This window comes from Puma concolor, chromosome E1 (assembly GCF_028749965.1).
Source record: "Puma concolor isolate L17-30 chromosome E1, mPumCon1.1.hap2, whole genome shotgun sequence".
Lineage (NCBI taxonomy): Eukaryota > Metazoa > Chordata > Mammalia > Carnivora > Felidae > Puma > Puma concolor.
In genome coordinates this window covers 33,830,275-33,851,843 of record NC_141680.1, presented here as the reverse complement: position 1 = coordinate 33,851,843, position 21,569 = coordinate 33,830,275, and the positions used below count along the sequence as shown (strand labels likewise).

General features: G+C 36.6%; 1 non-coding gene across 1 annotated transcript; it reads left to right on the top strand.

Moving 5' to 3' along the window:
- Window positions 1–17,437: 17,437 nt before the first annotated feature.
- LOC112855901 (small nucleolar RNA SNORA31) lies at window positions 17,438–17,566 on the top strand. The gene has a single exon (XR_003223061.2). It is a non-coding gene; the product is annotated as a small nucleolar RNA SNORA31 (small nucleolar RNA).
- Window positions 17,567–21,569: the final 4,003 nt, after the last annotated feature.

Below are 21,569 nucleotides of genomic sequence, written 5' to 3'. Positions count from 1 at the left end.
ACTAATCTGCAAATATAAATATAATAAGTACTCTAATACATATCTACCTTCAGCAAACATATCTATAAAATGCTATAATAAAATCATTAAGGATCTTTTGCTTCCAAGTCTCCCAGTTCCAAATTCTTTTCTTTAAATTTTTTAAAGTTTATTTTTATTTATTTTGAGAGAGAGAGAGAGATAGAGAGCAGGCAGGGGAGAGGAAGAGGGAGAGAGAGAGAGAGAGAGAGAGAGAGAGAGAGGGAGAATTCCAAGGAGGCTCCGCACTGTCAGCTCAGAGTCCAACGCAGGGCTCGAACTCACGAACCGTGATCATGACATGAGGTGAAACCAAGAGTCAGATGCTAAACCGACTGAGCCACCTAGGTGCCCCCGAACTCCTTTTTTAAAGAATAAATTGGGATGATTTGTGAAGAGAGTGCCTGGTAGACTGGCGAAACTTGGAGACAGAAAATGAGTGTCCAAATTCTGTTACTACCTTTGGCAGACATGACTTACTGTTTTCAAAATTTTTCCTCTTAAGTTGCAAAGACTTCACTGGCACTAGGAAAACTGACACAAAACTACTATAGAGTAAAATAGTAATGTCTGAGCAAAAAACTATCAGTATAAAATAATTAGAGTCATCAGGAACATCGGGTCTTCAGTAACAAGGCAATATTATGGTCTTTAAATAATTTTCTCCTCTGCTGCTTTATCTGCAGGGGTGGAGTTATATACTATTTGAAAATATTTTTTTAACATTTATTCATTTTTGAGAGACAGAGAGAGACAGAGCATGAGTGGGGGAGGGACAGAGAGAGAGAGGGAGACAGAGGATGGGAAGCAGGTTCCAGGTTCTGAGCTGTCAGTACAGAGCCCAATGCAGGGCTCAAACTCAGGGATGTGAGATCATGACCTGAGATAAAGTCAAATGCTTAAAGGACTGAGACACCCAGGAGTCTCTATACTATTGTTAAACCAAATAAAACTTTGGAGGTCTGTCCTAGTTTAGTATTAGATGATCTTTCCTTCATGGGGCGCCTGGGTGGCGCAGTCAGTTAAGCGTCCGACTTCAGCCAGGTCACGATCTCGCGGTCTGTGAGTTCGAGCCCCGCATCAGGCTCTGGGCTGATGGCTCAGAGCCTGGAGCCTGTTTCCGATTCTGTGTCTCCCTCTCTCTCTGCCCCTCCCCCGTTCATGCTCTGTCTCTCTCTGTCCCAAAAATAAATAAACGTTGAAAAAAAAAAATTTAGATGATCTTTCCTTCAAAATGAGATTTTTTTTTAACATAAATTATTTTTGTATGCAATGAAAAAGTATGGAGTTAAGAATCTGGCCTGGCTTCCAGTTTCAGTTTTATTATATAAATACCTGTCAATTTTGGCAAGTCACTTAGTCCCACTGAGCTTCTTTCTTTTATATGAACCAGGGTAATTATAGCACCTACTTCAAAAGATTGGAGGGTGGCTTTATTTTCTCCCTCCCTGTCCCCATCTTTTATGCCAATGACTAGTGCCTATCATTGTTCTTGTTGTTGTCATTGTCCTTTTTCTACTATCATCTTCAACTCCACCCCACCCCTCCCCCCACCACCACTCCTGCAACACAAGTTTGGGGAGCCTACTGGGAGTTTCAGCACCTGATATCAATAACATCCATTTTTTTAATGACATGTAACATACAGTGGAGTGCACAAATCTTATCTATATGGCTCCATGAATGTTTACAAAGTGAACACCACTATATCAACACCACTTATAGAACATAATGTCCCGGAAACGTCATTCCTGCCTCATTTCACTCTGTACTGCCCTGCACCAAAGATAAGGATTCTTCTGACAAAAATCATCAAATATAAGTTTGCCTTCCCCCCCCCCATATTTATGGGCTCATAAACTAGATCCTCTTGCATCTCTTATTTCAATTATCTATTGATAATTTTTACATTGTTCTACATTGTTTCACTGCAAAAATACCTCATAATTTACAAATTTTACTCTTGATGGGAAATTGAGTTGTTTCTGTTTTAAACCATTACTAATGATGCTATGAACATTCTTACACATGTCGTTTGGTGCACATTTATATGTGAAGTATGCCTTGGAACTGAATTCTTGGATCCATAGTATGTGTGTATTCAGCATAATAGGTCATGCGCCTGGGTAGCTCAGTCAGTTAAGCGTCCGCCTTCAGCTCAGGTCATGATCTAGTGGTCTGTGAGTTTGAGCCCCGCATTGGGCTCTGTGCTCACAGCTCAGAGCCTGGAGTCTGCTTTGGACGCGGTGTCTCCCTTGCTCTCTGCCCCTCCCCTGCTCATGTTCTGCCTCCCTGTGTCTCTCAAAAATAATAAAAACATTAAAAAAAAAGTTTAAAAATAAATAAATAAATAAATAAATAAATAAATAAATAAATAAATAAATAAAACATAGGTCATGCCAAGGAGTTTTCCAAAGAACTTGGACCAGTGTTATACAACCACCAGCATTTTATAAGAATGATGGGTCCTCCATATGTTTGCCTGCACTTAGTATTGTTATTTTATAAAATTCAAATTTTATACTATCTGATGTGTATGGAAATGTATCTCCTTACATTTTTTTCCCCCCTGATAATTAAAGTTGAATATCTTTATGTATGTTTACTGGCTATTTTGCCGTTGTCTCCTGTTCAATATATGCATTCTGGATGCAAATTCTTCTTTAGATATATGCATTGGAAATATCTTCTACCTGTCTGAGGAATGCCAATTCACCCTCTTAATGACATTTTTTAATGATCAGAAGCTTATAGATTTAATGTTCAATTTGTCAATTTTTATTTTTTATTTTTTTATTTTTTTTTCAACGTTTATTTATTTTTGGGACAGAGAGAGACAGAGCATGAACGGGGGAGGAGCAGAGAGAGAGGGAGACACAGAATCGGAAACAGGCTCCAGACTCTGAGCCATCAGCCCAGAGCCTGATGCGGGGCTCGAACTCACGGACCGCGAGATCGTGACCTGGCTGCGCCACCCAGGCGCCCCCAATTTGTCAATTTTTAAAATTTAATGGTTAAGCCCTATTTGGGAAGTCTCTACCCCAAATCATGAAAGTATTTTCTTTAGTTGTCTTCTAAAACTTATGGTCTGGGCTCTGACTGGAGCCAGTGCCTGCTCATCTGCCTCCAAGGCAGCAGCAGAAGGAGCTAGTTGCAGGACCAGAGCCAACTGAGACTCCATGCATAGGGTATGAGATGCCCTTGGGTCTTCATCTGGGACCATGTTTGGCAAATCTGCCATGAAGACATGGCCTCGCCTTCTCAAAGCAACTCTCCTCAGTCATAGGTTTCACTGAAATTCCATAACTTCTGACCTGGATCCCAAAGTTCCCCCAAAAGGCATTTTTTGTCTGTGGATGGTTGATAGATCACTGTTTATTGAAAAGGACAGGAACGCCTGGGGGGCTCAGAAGGCTAAACATCTGACTGCAGCTCAGGTCATGATCTCATGGTTCGTGGGTTGGAGCCCCATAGCAGGCTCTGTGCTGACAGCTCAGAGCCTGGAGCCTGCTTCAAATTCTGTGTCTCCCTCTCTCTCTGCCCCTGCCCCACTTGTACTCTTTCTCTCTCTCTCAAAAATAAATAAAACATTAAAAAAGAAAATAAAAGCACAGGAGCTGGGACTTTCTATTCTACCATCTTGCTCACCCTATGAGTCTTATCTCACCCAGAGTTCTCTTTATGGGAGGACTTTACTGATTCAATGTATTTAGTGGATAGAATATGATTTAGATTTAGTATTTTTTCTTACACAGTTTTAATAGGTTGTATTAATTTATTATCATAGAACTATAGTATACTCATTATCTTTAATGGTCATATTATTGGTTCCAAATTTTTCATTCCTGATATTGTACTTTTTTTTTTTCTTAGTCAGACTTGTCATATATTTATAAGTTATATCAGTCTTTTCAAAGGAACAACTTCTGGCCATTTTATTTTCTCTATTGTTATAGCTTTCCATTTTGTTGATTCCATTTTTCCTCCTTTGTATAATTTCCACTTTTTGTCACCTTTTTGAGCTCAATACTTAGACCATTAATGTGTCAGCTTTTTTTGGGCTTTTAATATTATAAATTTCCCCTACATACTGATTTATCTACATAGAGTAAGGGCATGCCACATTGATCCATAGTTCTGATTTGCCCTTAAATTTAGAGGATAGCATGCATCACATCTTCACTGAAATTCACCATCATGGAAACTTGCCTTCTGAAAACTATGAGCTTGCTAAATTATCTACTGAGTTTTTAAGTCACTTTTCAACTGTTTTCTGTTTTTCCCTTTTGAGTATTGATCTATGTATGCACAGCTTTGGATTCAGCAAATAGCTGAAGGAGAATTTGCACAGGAAGTGTATGTCTCATTCCTCTATGCTCCCCTTTTCTCCAAAATCATTCCTGTTGGCTTGTAGGCCTAAACTTCCATCTCAGCCTCCGATGAGACTTGGTTCCTGTGAGGTTGCAGCAATATTTACTTGGCTAACGCTCATTTGGTCTTACTGTTTTCATTCAAGAATCAGCAAATGCCTCAAGGGGAAAAGACAGCAGCAGTGAATGTAATGGCTATCTCAATGTAGTTGTCTTTGTGATTTTTTTTTTTTAATAGCTTTGGCTTTTAGTCTATTCACAGAGTTATGCATCCCTTACCACAAATTTCAAACATTTCATCACTGCCAAAAGAAACCTTGTACCCCTCATGCATCACCCCTTAATTCCCATATCCCCAGGCCCAGGCAGTCACTAATGTACTTTCTGTCCCTGTGGCTCTCTGCAATTTTGACCCCTTTTGTCCTGCCTTGTCCTTTGATTATTGTATTCAACTTTACTGTGCCCTTGGTAGGATAGCTTGTTATTCTATCTTGATGACACTATATTTGATGACATAAATAATTATGCATTTTTTACATGACATTGTAGACAAACTACATATTTTTAACAGCATTTCTTACAATAAGTTCTAATCAATCTCAACCAAATGAAAATTTCCATTCTATGTTGAAACTTAGCAAGTAAGGGAGAGCCGCATATCAAGATAGGTAACTAATGGCACCAATTGTTGGAAAATGGATACAGGACAATGTTGAGTTTGTCGTTTGCCACCTAGAGAGATATATGCTAATTATTAATGAGCTTTGATCTGGTTTTTTGCTTACTCAGTGTAGGTTTGGAAATTAAGGGGGCGTGCCTGGATGGCTCAGTTGGTTAAGTGGCCATCTTAGGCTCAGGTCATGATCTCTTGGTTCGTGAGTTCGACCTGCATCCGGCTCTGTGCTGACAGCTCAGAGCCTGGAGCCTGCTTCGGATTCTGTGTGTGTGTGTGTGTGTGTGTGTGTGTGTGTGTGTGTGTGCCCCTCCCCTACTCACTCTCTGTCTCTCAAAAAAATGAATAAACGCCAAAAAATTTAAAAAAAAGAAATTAAGGGAAAATGGAAGAAATTCCTGAGTGCAATTCATCCACAGATCTTAACCTTCCTTAGCAACAGCTGTGTAAACAAACTTATTTATGTGTATATATACACACACAGTTTTACTTATATAGTTAGATATTTCCCCTGGATTGTTACATTCACATCTGTAGAACACAAAAGCTCTCCTTTAGTAAAACAAAAGACAAAACAAACAAAACAAAAACTAAAAAACAAAAAACAAACAAAAAAACACAAATTGCAGTCTTGCTAACTGGTTTTAGTGTATTGGCCTCTACTGAGTTGCCATTATTCCTTAACAAGTGCACATTAATGTCTCCACCATTGCTAATTTTTTCCTGAGAATACATGTGGTCCTTGAAACGATCTCAAAACATGTAGCATAGAATTGAACATGAACTTCAGAAAACAAGACATTATGTAAATGAAAAAAAAAAACCTCAGAAAATTAATTGGGGTCCACTAAAAAGAGACTTGCTGGCTGTTCAAACAGATGTCCTGAAGTTAAAGAGGAGGGTTGTAAAGTAAATCAATGCCTTAACAAGATTGTTTGGAAAATGGCAGAGCTCCTAAAGTGAGAAAAATAAAATACTCTCAGTACTTTGGAAACATCCATTGGCACACAGAAAGTTGACATGCTAATTACAAGCTTACATCTGTTAATTAAAGGAGCTTTTCTACATTCCTGTAGTGGACAAACTTATTTTGAATTGCTGCGTAACCTTGCAATTAATAAAACTGCTTTTAAGATACTGAACTTAAGGTTTCATAATTTCAAATCCTCCTTCCCACAGTTAATCTATGATAGTAATGTTTCACAGGATCATTCTATTACTTTTTCTCAGGGAAATTATTTTCAACAATCTACATAATAAAACGGTATGAGAGTCCTAGATAAATATTTATGTGTTGGTTCAATGAATAAGTGAATTATCTTTTCTTTGAAGTTCGATTACTGATTTAAAATATCAAGTAGCAGAAACACAGTGTCTAGTATGTGTTTCTTTTAAAAATATCAAAATTATCTGTTACTAAAAGTGTAGAATATTATCTTCAAAGCAAACTTGTCACTGATGAAGAATTTGTGTGATTCCTTTTATTCTCCAAAAGAGCAACTGCTGAGAGAAAACCTTAAGGCATCATTTTCCTGAAATGTGATTGTTTCTTCCTATTCAGGCCATTTCCTTTCTAATCTTAAATAAAAGTAATCTCAGTAATTAAAAAGAAAAAAAAAAGAGGATTTTAATGGCTTAAAGAAGATATGGAACCAAATCAATGATTGGGGATAAAAATCGGACAGACCCAGGCAGCTTTCTCTATTTGTGTGTTTGAGGTGACCCTCAACTTGAATGAAGCTGTCTCCCAGGCAGAGCTAGAATACAAGGGCTTGAATGGTCACAGAGGAAACAAATGGAATAATTGGGAGGAAGAAAAATGGGAGAAATCATCAAAGCAACAAGTACAAAGGGTTTTACCCTGAACTAATTGAAAATAAAAGTTAATGACATGGTTCCAGTTAATATACTACGCTCAGGCTTATGTTTGCCATGAGGTTTGTGAGGACAAAAAAAGAGAAAACTGTACTGGACCACAGCGACTCTAAATTGTCAATCTTATACTGACTCTCATTACATGATTCTAAATGCTGAGATTGAAACCAAATGAGCTAAATGAGCAACAATGCCAGATTTAGAGTCAGTAACTGCGTATAATTTCTTCACCCCCCTTTTTTTATATTTTAAGTTATTTATTTATTTATTTATTTATTTATATAATATATTGTCAGATTGGTCTCCATACAACCCCCAGTGCCCTCCTCCCTGCCCATCACCCACTTTCCCCCCCTTCCCCACCACCCCCCATCAACCCTCAGTTTGTTCTCAGTACCAAGAGTCTCTTATGGATTGCCTCCCTCCCTCTTTAGAACGTTTTTTTTTTCCCTTTCCCCTCCCCCATGGTCTTCTGTTAAGTTTCTCAAGATCCACCTATGAGTGAAAACATGATACCTTTCTCTGACTGACTTACTTCACTTAGCACAATACCTTCCAGTCCCACCCACGTTGCTGCAAATGGCCAGATTTCATTCTTTCTCATTACCAAGTAGTATTCCATTGTATATAATTTCAAGCTTTGCCATTTAGTAGCTATGTGACTTCAGACAAGCAATTTGACTTTCTGTATTCTTCATTATTCTTAAATCTTTTTTTTTAAAGTCTAGAAATGCAACACTAATTTCACAGAGTGATATTGGAAAATCAACATTAAAATGTTCAGTAAAAGATTTTATTGATAATCTTCTGGGATGCTAAAGATAGAAACATGGGCATATAATTATCTCTGCCTTTAAGGAACTTATCATTTAAATGAGGAGACAAAGCCTTGCACAACTGAGAAATACATTTAAAAAATGTGTTATCCTGGTATAAAAGGTACTATGGGACAACAGAAGTTGATGGTTAATTTAGCCAAAGGGGTATTGGAAAACTTCCAAAATGATCCACCCCTGAATCTGGAATGATGAAGGAAGAAACTGGTAGATCTAAAATGAAAAAATGGGGGTGCCTGGCTGGCTTAGTCAATTAAGTGCCTGACTTCAACTAAAGTCATGATCTCATGGTTCATGAGTTTGAGCCCCACATCAGGCTCTCTGCTGTCAGCACAGAGCCTGCTTGAGATTCTCTGTCTCCATCCCTTTATACCCTTCCCCTGCTTGTTCTCTCTTTCTCTCTCTCTCTCTCTCAAAAATAAATAAACTTTTTTTTAATAAAATAAAAGGGCCACCTGGGTGGCTCAGTCAGTTAAGCGTCTGACTTCAGCTCAGGTCATGATCTCATGGTTCGTGGATTCGAGCCCCGCACTGGGCCCCACGTCGGGCTCTGTGCTGATAGCTCAGAGCCTGTAGCCTGCTTTGGATTCTGTGTCTCCCTCTCACTCTGCCCCTGCCCTGCTCACACCCTGTGTCCCTCTCAAAAATGAATAAACATTAAAAAAAATAAATAAAATAAAATAAAGTGAAATGAAAGAATAGATATTCAAAGCAGTAAGTAGGCTGAATTCTTTGGTATTAGGAAAGGAAAACCAGCCAAAAGCTGGCTCAACACTGTCATTCTCAATAAAATGTAGGCTCTTTGAGAGCAGGGACAATATATTACTTGGTTTATATTTTTAGAATCTCACATGATCCCTGACACTATAGAAACTCAACACTCGTGTGGGGATATTTGTATTTTCTGTCACTTTCACCTAGCTAGGGTTGACGGAAAAGTATAGATCTTTGTTTTAAAAAAATCAATATATTTTGAGAAATTATTCTGTCTAGTAGCAGAAAGTAAAATCTTTGCATGGGCAGTTGCCACAAGTGAATGTCTTGTCTTTAGCCTTTGCTTATCTGACAAACAGTCTAAAGAAGGAGTCATATCCTCACGTTGGCCCCTACCTGGCCTCAGCTCTCCAACCTGACATCTAGCAAGCAGCTCCATGGAACACCTGCTAATGCTAGTCATCTGTCTTAGCCACAAGGCTCTTCTAGGTCCTTTGGCATCCACTGTCACATCTCTGCCACAGTCAGCCCTACAGGAAAACATTTGGTTCTTAGCTGCCACCTACCAGAGATGCACCCTGAGGTCCTGGAGGCGTGGATTCAGCCACTGCTTGGCCACATGCAGTTCTCTCTACACTTGCAGCGGACTCATAAACATCTTAACACCCAATCAGGAACTGAACATAGGACTCCTTGGGTCCTTAAATCTTTGTAGGGTTGACCACCACCTTTTAGGGTATGTTTCAAAGAGAAGATGATACACAACATACTTCTGTCTCTGTTATCCCTCTCATGTTCTCTCCCATTCAATACCTCGTGGAATCTTATTTGGGCAAGCAGGTAGGAAAAACTGTTGCTTAAAGAATAAACTTTATAGCATGAGTCCTATAGGTCCATATTTTAGAAAACAAAAGACTCTCCCCCTTGCACTTCTGAAAGCGTTTTCTTGCAAGACTATTGTCTCTAATGTCCATTCCAAAAGTCGATTTTAATATCCAGAAATGGAATATTGCCACTAAATTCTATGTTAACAACCCTCTCCTAAAAGGTGTGATCCTATAATTTCCTAGCTGCTAGGGTAAGGAGTGAGAGTACAAGGAAGTGTGTTTCAAAGATGAGGCCAATGAAGGAAAAGGGGGAGCTACATCAGTCAATAATTCATTATATTCACACATCTGCCCTCTTCCTCATAAGAAACAAAGGACCAAGGGAAGAGATGATGTTATTCTTATTGACTCCTGTGTCCCCAGCACCTAAAACAGCACCTGGTACATAAATGAAAATAAATGTTAAATGATGAATTGTACATAAGGTGTCTCAAAGATTTCCCACCAATGCAATCATTCAGAAAAACATTCAGGGATTAAAGGGCAAGAGATATAAATCTGAGAACATGAGTATTTAAAAGAATATTTATAAGGATAGTGGAAAATTATCAGTGAACAAGGATGAGAAGGAGAGGTCAGAAAGGTAAAAGAAAAACCAGTGGGGGCAGGGGAGGGTGGGAAATTGGCACAGAAAACACTGGAGAAGAGAATTTAAGGAGAGAATAGTTTACAATGTTAAAAAAAGTAAAACCACAGATTGAATAAAATAAACAAGAGTAGGTCGGTGGTTTCTGACAATGTATAGGTCATTAATAACATCTGAGATCTCAGCCTGAATGAAATGGTTGGTCCAGAGGTCATTTTGCAAGGGGTTGAACAGGCAGAGAACAGTCTGGGTAATGAATGTGAAAGTGCTTCATAAATTCTGAACCCCTTTACAAATACAATTAGGATACACAGCTGGTTAGTTTTATTTATTTATTTATTTATTTATTTATTTATTTATTTATTTATTTTGTCTTCGGGCATACACTTCCTAAGGCTTTAGCAGACTATGTTGCAATCAATGGAGAACTTAAGGAAACAGATGTCCTTAAATTTTAACAGTCTTCTTGGACCTTAACCTAATCTTCCATATATGTCCCACGTGTAAAAAAGCACACTATCATTAAACAATCTCTGAATAGTCCCCACTGTTAGTGCCAGGTCATCTCCCTGATGCCAAAAGTTTAGCAGCTGTAGCTTAGCTTCATGAAAACTTCTGGTTTGTTCAGGCAAAATTGATACACATTTAAATATGGCCTTGACTGCAGCCATGAGATTTGGAACATAGGCTACCACTTGGCCATCCCTCAGAACTGGACCGGATTGCATTCGTTTCAATCCCTCTTCTTTCTTGCCTCATTTATCTCTGGTTTCCATCTTGTATAGATTCCTTGTCAATCAAGTCAGCTTGCCACATGCAACACAGACTTACACTATTATTAATCATACTCTGAGAGGTTTCTTTCTCTGCCCTGAGCCCATACTTCTCAAAAATCCTTATTCTTAATCTCCTTGTAATGACATCTAATTGTCAAAACGTTAATATGAGGCATAAAATAGCAGTTTTATTAGATTAGTTACATATAAATGATTCAGAAAGTAATGAATTGAGTATATTCTTTTTTTAGGGACACTGGCAGGTATTAATATTTAAAAGATTTTGCCACTCTTTGAGATTTTTCTACCAGAACCCTGCAACATATCTGTTCGCCCAAGAATTGTTTATGAAGAAAAGTCATCAAATGAAGTAATTTCGTATTTATTTTTATCGGCAAAACAGTGACATCTATTGTTCAATGTTATATAAAATAGAATTTAAAGATCAAAAGCAAAGATCTGAAGCATTCATTTCAGAATAATAACTCTCTTAAAACTAATAGGTAATACCTAAACATTCATTTTTAATATGAAATCAAATCCAGCTGATTATTTAGGAATATGAACATTTACTCACTATTCAAAAGCCCCAGGATCTGTCTAGTTGCTAAAAAATAGGGAGGGAGAAATAAGGCAATAAAAATATGGGATGTGATTCTTAAAGTTAGCTGCATTTTACAACAGATGTGTTTTTCTCTTCACAAATCACTCAAATACATACAAATGAAATTTGTGAATGCCCAAACTGAATGCTGAGTTCAAGGCAAGTTTCTTTTTCCATCTTGCCCCTGTTGTTAGGTAAATCTATGAACTATAAAAGTTGTTTACCATCTTGGCTACAGTTTATTGTTTAGAAGAGAACGGGGCTTGACCCAAAGATGATCAATTTCCTTCTAGCTCTTGCTTTTTTCTAAGATGTCATTCACAACCATTCAATTAAGCAAAATTTTTTAAAGTTGACAATACCGAGGCCATGAGGAATCAGAATTCTCAAACACTGCTTGTAAAAGCATAAATCACTACACTCCCTTTTCAAAGCAATTTGACAATATCTTGTAAATTTTAAGATGGACATATCCCATCATCCACCATTTCCATTTGGTAAGCACTCCAGAAAGAATTTTCACACATATATGCAAGGATATATTTTCAAGAAATACAACAGTGTAATATTGAAAATGTTGTAATAAATTATCTATTACAAGAGAGTAGATAAAATCTTGCACATATATCTATTGATATACTTTAAAACATACAACGGTTGAATTAGAGTAGAGTCTACCAACATAGGTAAATCTCAATCAAACAATATTAATAAAAGAAACAAGTTCCAGAATGATATGTGCCAAGTGATCTTATGTATCATGTAAAAGACCTGCATAATATTCTATTCATTTATATTGACACATCATATGTAAAAAAGTATACAACAATCATGAAGATAATAAATACCCCTTTCAGGAGAATGTTCACCTCTGGAAATAAAAGCCAGTGAATGTAGTAAAAAATGGGCACTTAATTATATGGAATCTTAAATGTTTTCCTTATTGAAAAATAGGTAACAAATCAGAAGCAAAATAAGGCAAAATTAAAAGTTGTTATAAATGAATGGTGGGTGCATTGATTCATATACAAAAATTATACTTTTAAGCATGTTTGAAACCTTTGATAACTTTGTTATAAATGGCATTAAAATACTAGGTTGAAATCATATAGAAAAGTGAGTCTCTAGCTAAATGAGTTTCTTTCTGATGAGAGCCAAAATAAATAATTGAGATGATGCAGGGGAATAAAAAAGTTTAATTTTATGAGAAAACATGTAATAAACATGATATGGTTTTTTAAAAAATGATCGGCCAATTCACTGAAAATGATTATATTTGTGGTCATGTGTGAATATGACATTTACCATCACACACAAATTTACCACCAACCAGCAGAAATAAGAAATAAGAGCCTCAACACATGGCCCTTTAAAGAAACCTAAACATGACACTATAAGCATTTTTCAGCGCATGACATAGTAGATAATGTTTCAAAACACGGCTACAAGAACCCTAATGTGACTTCAAAGAGCTTCTGAGCAGTGGTTCACTCTGATTGCAAGACGTTCCATTTGCCAGAAGCTCTGGATACCGCTAATGGAGAGGGAAAAATTGGAGACTGCCCATTGTTACCTGGGGTCTTGGCCTCTGAGAACAGTATGTTCTTCTGTTATCAGAATATTTTATTTTAAAATACATTTCTAAAATAATAAAAAAAAATGATCAAACTGATCATCATATTTTGGAAAAATGATCAGCCTTTGAAGATGTAAGACTTAAAAAGTGTCATTTTGGAGAATAACAATGAACGGGCTTTTGTTTAGACACCTAGCAGTCTGAAAGCTCTCTCTCTTAAGACGTATGCAACCTCTATAGTCCTTGTTTTCAATTAATATTTTTGAGCTTATATTACATGACAACACTCAGTTGAGTGTTCATTGACTTCTCATAGCCTTCTTAGATAAATGTCATGGAGGTCACTGAGGTTTATTTATGTGCAGAGAAAGTTGGAGGAGTCCAGAGAGGACATGCAATCCAAGCTGGGTCCTAACAGAATAGGACAAGAGGCACATATATCACTTTCAGAGTTCTCCTCCCAGCCTACCTTGTACCCTTCATTTCAAGTCTCTTCGCTGCCACTTCCTCTCTCCAGCCCTGTATTCAAGTAGGAAGGCTGGTTGTTGCTTTCTACTCACATACAAATTTGAAAACCTGTGCCATGGCTACTATTTTCTGCTCTGGGGTAATATGGAGGAAGCATCTCATGATCTCATGGTATCTCCTCACACTTTGCTGAAGAAATATGTCATGGCACAGACTACAAGAAGACATAGAAACTCAGTGGTCAATTGTCAAGTCCCCATGGACATGCTCATGTGGGAAAAGAGGTAAGAAGTTGGGCAACACCATCCATTTAAAGCATAGGTTGTAGGTAGTTTGGGGTCTCTTATCCTGCTATCTCTAAATATCTCCTTGCCCCCTATTTTTAAAAGTTACCATTCACTTTTATTCATATTAAACATATTAATTGTATTAATATTAATAAAATATATATAAACTTTCTATTTCTGACATAAGGGATCACAATAAACTTGGTGGCTTAAAAGGTAGCATACACTTACAGTTCTGCAGGTCAGAAGTCTACTGTCACTGGGCTAAAATCAAAATGTTGGCAGAACTGTATTTCTTTCTAAAGGAGAATTCATTCCTTTGCATTTTCCAGCTCCTGGAGTTTAGCCATATTCCTTGGCTCGTGGCCCCTTCCCTCCATCCTGAAAGCTGGCAAAGTTGCATCTCCCTGATCTCTCCTCTATCATCACCTCTTTCTCTCTGATTACAACTTTTAAGGATTCGTGCGATTACATTGGACCAATCCAGACAATGCAGGATAATATTTCTGTTTCAGAGTCGTTAACCTGAATCACATCTGCAGAGTCTCACCATGCGAAGTGGCATATCCACAGGTTTGAGTTGTGGCCATCTTTTGGTGTAGATTTAAAAATAGTAACGGCATCAACATAAAGTGAAGATATGAGTTGAGAGGTAACCCTTACTTGCTTAGTTGTCTGGTCCTTTACATACATTATCTTATGGAATTTTCAAAACAACTCAGGAAGTTAGATGATAATACCCAAAGTAAGCAGATAAAAAAAAAAAGGATTTCAGAGAAGTTTAGTGATTTACCCTAAGTCACATAGTTTAGAGGCATCCATTCCAGGAGTCAAACACAGCCTACCTTCTGCAGTAGGCTTCTTAAGGCAGTAGACCAATCTAAAATTAAGAGGTGTATTTTAGAGGAAGACATATTGCCAACATGCAGAAGTTGAAAATCACTTTTTAGTTTAAATAATTTATTTGCAAATCTGACCATTAATCAAAACCTGGCATATTAGTGTCTGCTTCTCCTAGAAACACTCTCTCAGTAAAAGACATATAGTGTGTGTCCTGATTACTCAGTTGGAAAACTCCCTGCTTTTTTGCTGTTCTGTCCCTGTTACATCACCACCATTCACTCGTCGTGAAGACATCACCAGACATCATCCTCCTGTCTCTTGCCTTTAACTATGTCACAAACTCATCTATTCCCACTGCCACTCCTTTGGTGCCCATGAAAATCTTCTCTCTCATGTCTGACTGCAATAGCCTTCTGACTGGTTCTCTTGCCTCCTGTATTGCCTGCCCCACACCTACCACCCATTTTCCCTCCTTAGAAGAAGAGTCAACTCTTTAAAATTTTCATCTCAGCCAGAAAGTCACTTGCTTGAAGCTTTTGGAAGGCTCCCCATTTCCCTCACCTCCTCTGAGACAAAGGATAAACTCTTGATCCTAATAGACCTGCCCAATTGACTCCTGCTTTCCTCTTCAATCTAATTTATCTCACAACCACCTCATACTTCTTCCTTCCCTCCTTCACACAAGTTCATGTTGTATTGACGTTCTTTCCACTTCCAAAATATCAATTTCCATCTCTCCCCCTCCATCCATCTCCTTCTTTTTTCCCCTCTTCTGTTCTCTCTCTCTCTCTCTCTCTCTCTCTCCTTCTCTTCTCCTCTATCCTTCACCCTCCCTTCCTCTCTCTCTCTCTCTTTCTCTCTGAGTCTCTCCCTCTCTCTCAAAGGTGTGCACAATCTCTTCACCTGGACTTTCCCATATCTGTTCCTCTGGAAAACTCTCAGGGAAATCTCCACATGTATGACTTCTGCACATTCTTCTCTGTGTTCCAAAATCTGAATTAGTGACCCTCATATATGTTCTTACAGCATCATGTATATCAAAACACTTTTTACTCTGTAGTTTTCTTTTCTGTTCATAGCTTCACTATAGAACTAGACCCTACAAGCATCGCTCCTTATCAGGGAAATACAAATCAAAACCACACTCAGATATCACCTCACGCCAGTCAGAGTGGCCAAAATGAACAAATCAGGAGACTATAGATGCTGAAGAGGATGTGGAGAAACGGGAACCCTCTTGCACTGTTGGTGGGAATGCAAATTGGTGCAGCCGCTCTGGAAAGCAGTGTGGAGGTTCCTCAGAAAATTAAAAATAGACCTACCCTATGACCCAGCAATAGCACTGCTAGGAATTTATCCAAGGGACACAGGAGTACTGATGCATAGGGGCACTTGTACCCCAATGTTCATAGCAGCACTCTCAACAATAGCCAAATTATGGAAAGAGCCTAAATGTCCATCAACTGATGAATGGATAAAGAAATTGTGGTTTATATACACAATGGAGTACTACGTGGCAATGAGAAAAAATGAAATATGGCCTTTTGTAGCAACGTGGATGGAACTGGAGAGTGTGATGCTAAGTGAAATAAGCCATACAGAGAAAGACAGATACCATATGGTTTCACTCTTATGTGGATCCTGAGAAACTTAAGAGAAACCCATGGGGGAGGGGAACAAAAAAAAAAAAAAAGAGGTTAGAGTGGGAGAGAGCCAAAGCATAAGAGACTGTTGAGAACTGAGAACAAACTAAGGGTTGATGGGGGGGTGGGAGGGAGGAGAGGGTGGGTGATGGGTACTGAGGAGGGCACCTTTTGGGATGAGCACTGGGTGTTGTATGGAAACCAATTTGACAATAAATTTCATATATAAAAAAAAAAAAAAAAAAAAAAGAAAAAAAAAATTAAAAAAAAAAAAAAAAAAAAAAGAACTAGACCCTACATTGGAGTATAGGGGCCATATCTTCAAATATTTGCAACTTTTGATTACATATTTGCCTTTTTCTGAGGGCACAAATACTTACATATGCATCTTTTATGATTAGGATTTCTACATACAGTCTCCAATTCAAAGCTAGTAAGACACAAATATTTAAAATTTCCGCAGCTACCAACAAGAAAAGAAGTAACTGAATTTTTATAACAGAGTTATACTTCAGATTATGGTAAATTTTTAGATTGAGCATAACTGTTAGAGTTTCTGCCATAAATTTTCATATTCTGATATCTCTGTCCATGTAGTCAGCTAGGCGGCTCCCAAATCATTGTATACATTATCTTTCTCATAAATAACTGAAGATATGTATGCTTGTCTCCCACAAAGATGAATAATTGGGAGTGTTTTTTATTCATAAGTACATCAAGTCTGAGACTAAAAGAATTAAAACAAGAACTTTGCTTTAAGTCAATCAACTTCTGGAGCCAACACAAAAACATGTTAAACTTGATGGCTATAGTATTTCTTTCCAGTTTGTTCCCTATTGTGTACAAAATAGAAGAAGGGACATGTTTCAAACCAATCTTTTATATTGAAATTATATTTTTAAACCAAGTAACTCATTTAATGGACTAAAAAAAAATTTAGTGTGAAAACAAGTGGTTTTTCAACTGAGTGCTTTATATTTTAATTGTCTGTTTTTGAGTGATTAAACACACGCTGACTGACCATCATAACAATCAAATTAACAAAACAGCTGCAAATGTTAGTTCAGGCTTAATGTATCTCTTTTTGGCCCACTTACATTTGCTCCTGGTGGAGAACTCAAAGTTTAGTTCTCAGGTTTTGTCAAGGAAAGTAGACTTGAACTTTGAGGATAGTTGGATTGTGGAACGAAACAAAGCAATTGTCACAGGGTAATAGCAAGAGCATCATCAGAAGACAATATTGAGTATGTCGAATACATAAAATACATTCAGAATTATAGCCTGCATCTATTTGACAGACCTGAGGCAGTTACTGTCTGCTGCTACAGTTTTCACATAGATGCAAGAAAAAAGGGTCCTCATGCTTTCTGTGAGGTTGTGGCAGCCAAGATTGAAGGGGAGAATACAGAACAAATCATGGTAATATAGGGAAAAATATGGAGAGATGATTTTTGCAACTCAGAAATAACCTTTGAAAAAGTGAAACAGTGAAGAGCTTCCTTTACTACAAAAAATAATATAAAATTTGAGTTAAATATATAATTATATAATATTAATAATATATATTTATATAATATTTCACTATTGTATATAATGTACTATGATATACTAAACTATACTATATAATACTTATATTTATATAATATAATATATATAATTTATTCTATATTACAGCTATTAATTTGTTATATATTATTTATATAATATAAAACTTGAGTTAAATAATTATATATTATATATTATTATATACATTAACAATATATTACTGTTATATATAAAATATATATCATTAACATATATTACATATAACATATGTGTTATATGTAAGATATGTATATAATGCATATTATATGTTACATATAATATATATTACATATAATATATATGATATATAATATGACATACATTACTTATGGTATATATTATATGTAACATATGATATATATACATATATAGAGAAAAGAAAACCACAATGCCATGTTATTCCTCATTGCTGCTATACAGTCAAATAGAACTGGTTACAGAAGTGATGTATCTGTCATCAAAACATTACTTCTTTACTTTTTTTAAAAAAAATTTTAATGTTTATTTTTTTTGAGAGAGAGAGAGAGAGACAGTGGGGAAGAAGAAGTGAGAAGGGGGGAGACACAGAAGCCAAAGCAGGCTCCAGGATCTGAGCTGTCAGCACAGAGCCCAACAGGGGGCTTGAACTCACAAACTGTGAGATCATGACCTGAGCCAAAGTCAGATGCTCAACCGTCTGAGCCACTCAGGCACCCCTACTTCTTGACTTCTATTGATTTTCTGTGAAAATCAATTATGTGAAAGAAAATCATTATGTGAAAGATATGGATAGACTGAACAGATTATTTTCATAATATCTTTAGGTTAATTCTCTTACTAAGTTCTGGGCATGAAAAAAGATTGTTATTTTGCCTTGCAAATTCTACTAGAATTTTTAAGAAAAGCATTTTATATTTTACATTGCATTTTCATACATCATATTATATCTCACACTAGTACTGCAAGGTTGACTAATAAGAGTTTTAGTTGGGCTTCCCTGGAATCAGACTCTGAAATGAGGTTTTATATGCAAAAGATATAGTAAGGAAAAGATCCCAAAGAAGTAAAGGAATCCTGAGTAAGGCTGCCCTTTTATCAGAAAAAAAAAAATAGATAGAGTGTAAATTAATCTCACGTGCATGGAAATTTTAGAGTACAAGTTATGTTTCAGAATTTTACTGATCTGAGATAGGGATCTAAGCTTCCATATGCCCACTGCCTTCAGACACTGGCTAAGCATTTCCAATGGGGACACGTTTTTTCCAGGTAACTCTGTCTCATCCCATTTGCAAGCAAAATAGGTTTCAATAGCCCAAAGGCAAACACACACAGAAGTTAGGAGTAGGGAGGGAAACAGCAAGCAGTATTTTAAAAAGTAATCCAAAGAGATCTGAGTGGAACACAAACACTAAACACCACAGTCAGGTTTTACCAGCTCATGTTACAAGATGAAAAACTGATGTTTAGAAAGGAAATAAGATTTATCTATCACCATATACAGGTGAAGGTGTAGAACAGATGATATAAGACCCTGATTGTAAATCCTATGTGGCTCTGGCTGGTTCCCCATCCCCTCCCCCCCATTACCTCATATTATATTATAATGTTATTTAGTGTTGTAATTAACATATAACCTTATAATAAAATATGACCTGATATTTTATAGCACTCTACACATTTCTGATTACTTTGAATATTTTACTTTTGTTCATGTATGTAGTTTTATATGCTTAATTAAGCCAGAGGTCACAAACATAAGGTTCTGGCAGATAATATAAATCAGTGAATCAGGGCAGATGACAGAGACAATAAAGAACTGTGCCCCCCTGGAGAGTTGCCACCTCTTAGCCCCAGATTATTGTTGCCACGGGGGAATAAAGATCCAGTGTTGCTACTCTTCCATTTTTCCTAAGCTTGGCCAGAAATCAAGACATTTCACATACAGTCTCCTAATTTCTAAATACTGGCAACTTTTTTCCTAAGTCACAAAAAGACATGTTTCTGTGCAGGTTAAAGTATGTGCCTCATCTAGGGTTATTCAAATTAAACATTTTTGAGCTATAATTCTTGCCAAACCAAAATATAGAGAGAAAAGGGTTTAATTTGTGTGCTTGAGCTCACAAATGAAGCCAATGCTTCATGAACTGTAAATCTTATGCAATTCAATCAACTTTATTTTTAAAAAGTTTCTTTTCACATGAGGTATTTTTGGCTTTGAGTCTCAGTGTGAACCACAAAAAAAGCAAGAGGAGATCTCAAAACCCTTTAACATTGTTCTAAATTCTGTCAAAGTGAGGTCACTGTGACTAAGGCAGTAACTCTTAACCTCATGATACCCAATGTCCCCTTTGGTAACATTTTCCTGTAATACCACCTCTACTTTTTCAGAATAAAATTCAAAAGATACTATCAAACACTAATATAAGTTTTAATGAAATCAGTATAAAGCCCTAACCATAACGTAAAGAGGAAAGAAGAGAAAACCAAGCTACAATTAATAGCATGTATTTCTATGTCTAAACGCTTGGACACAACTATACTAGAAGACTTAATTAAATTGCTGATGCTTGTACCTATATATAAAATATATTTGTATTAAAATATGTAAAAATTCATATGTCAACTACAAATGAAGACCAATAAAATGCTGGGTATCTGTGATCCGAATTACAAAAATACTTTGTTCTCAGTAAAATTTTTTCCAAAACAGCAAATAATTCTTGGTATAAGTTTCCAAAAATATTAATAAAGCATATTCTTCTCTTGATGTTCATAACTGTTGAGTGGGAAATGCAATGTGCATAAAAAATCAGCAAAAATACCTGGATTTATGTGTAAAATGAGTTAGGTTCTGGGTTCAGATAGTTATTAAAACATTTTTAGTTCACGTGGATAACCATTAGGACATTTGAAAGTCATACATTACATGAGAGAATGTTTCATTATGCTTATTATCTCCTGTATTAAAAAGTTTCTAGCATCCTTTGTTCTTACCTACTAAATATTGGTGCAGTTTCCCAATTATTGTGACAACCCAGAGTCTTCCAGAGGCACTAAATTATTGCCTAAGGAGCAGTACTTTCCTTTTCAGAGCAAATGTTCTAAGACTTATCATGGACAGAAGTCAGATGATTAAACTAACAAAAAGTGTTGAATGAGTCAAATAAAATAGACCTCACTTTTTTTTTTTTTTTTCAAATGACAGCTAACATGGTACCTGAGAGGAAGTGAAATCTTGAAATCAGCATTGGCCAAGGCTGGCCATCCCTAAGCAAAGAGTAAAACTGTTAATCACTTCAGGTTGACAAAACAGTAAACTGAAACAATCTTTGCAACATATGTGGTTGCAGTAAAAGGTCAAGAGGAATTAAGTCAACTCCTTTCTCCTATTGAAACACATTCATGCATAGCTTTGGCAGGTGCCACTTTCTTTGATCCAGAGATCACCAAATATCCTCTTTAGCTGAAACTAGGATGATTTAATGGTATAGGCGGATTTTAGAGAAAAGGGTCTCTGATTTTAAAGTCTTGAAGAGATTACCCAATGATAATGACATCATCAATGTATGTGTGAACACAGGACTAAACAATGCCAGGTCACAGGCTCTGATACATTGTTTATAAGAGAAGCGTTCAATAAATATCTATTTTAAGTCATATTTCTATTAAGGAATCTTGAGCTAATTGCAAAAAATATCTTCCTGAAACATAATAGCAACATGATGGGGTCTGGAAAATTTAAAGCAAGACTCTGGTTTTAAAATAGTAATAGAATTATTTTCATCAAAAGTCAATAAGATTACACAAAAACATAGAAAAAGGAAAAAAAACTAATTTCTTATATCTTCCT